A 607-nucleotide genomic window follows, 5' to 3' on the forward strand; every position below is an offset into this window, starting at 1 on the left:
GATCAACTATAAAACACACTCTAAAAAGAAAATAGTTGAACCAACTTAATTGAATTGCTTCTGTAGGTAACAAGCAATTCAATTAAGTTTATCCAACTGAATTAATTAAATATATCTAACTTAATTTATTAAGTTTAACTTAATTCAATATATTATAATCATCCAACTCAATTTGTTACTTAATAAATTTGTTAATAAATTATGTTTAAGATAACAGATTTAAGTCAGTCTTACTCAAATCATTTAGTTTACTTCAAAAATGGTCAATAAACTTACATAACACTTTTCCAGTCATTTTGACCACTGAAAGCACTTTACAGTCACATTCACACATGTATTTAATGCACAGATCAGTTAGGGTTGAGTGCCTAGGGGTCATGTTGGCATGTGGCAAGAGGGAGCTGGAATTGAACCATCAACCTTCTGTTAGACAACTGCTCTACCCACAGAGCCACACCAGGGAATCTGTCACTGGTAAGCCCTGCAAGTTTTAGGCATTTCCCTAATTCGGCACATATGATTTTAATTGATGTCTGATTAACAGGGTTTTGCTGAAATGAAAACACGCAGGTCAGTTTGCCTTGAGGACAAGGTTTGGGGAAGAACT

Source organism: Poecilia reticulata, linkage group LG1 (genome assembly GCF_000633615.1).
Source record: "Poecilia reticulata strain Guanapo linkage group LG1, Guppy_female_1.0+MT, whole genome shotgun sequence".
NCBI lineage: Eukaryota > Metazoa > Chordata > Actinopteri > Cyprinodontiformes > Poeciliidae > Poecilia > Poecilia reticulata.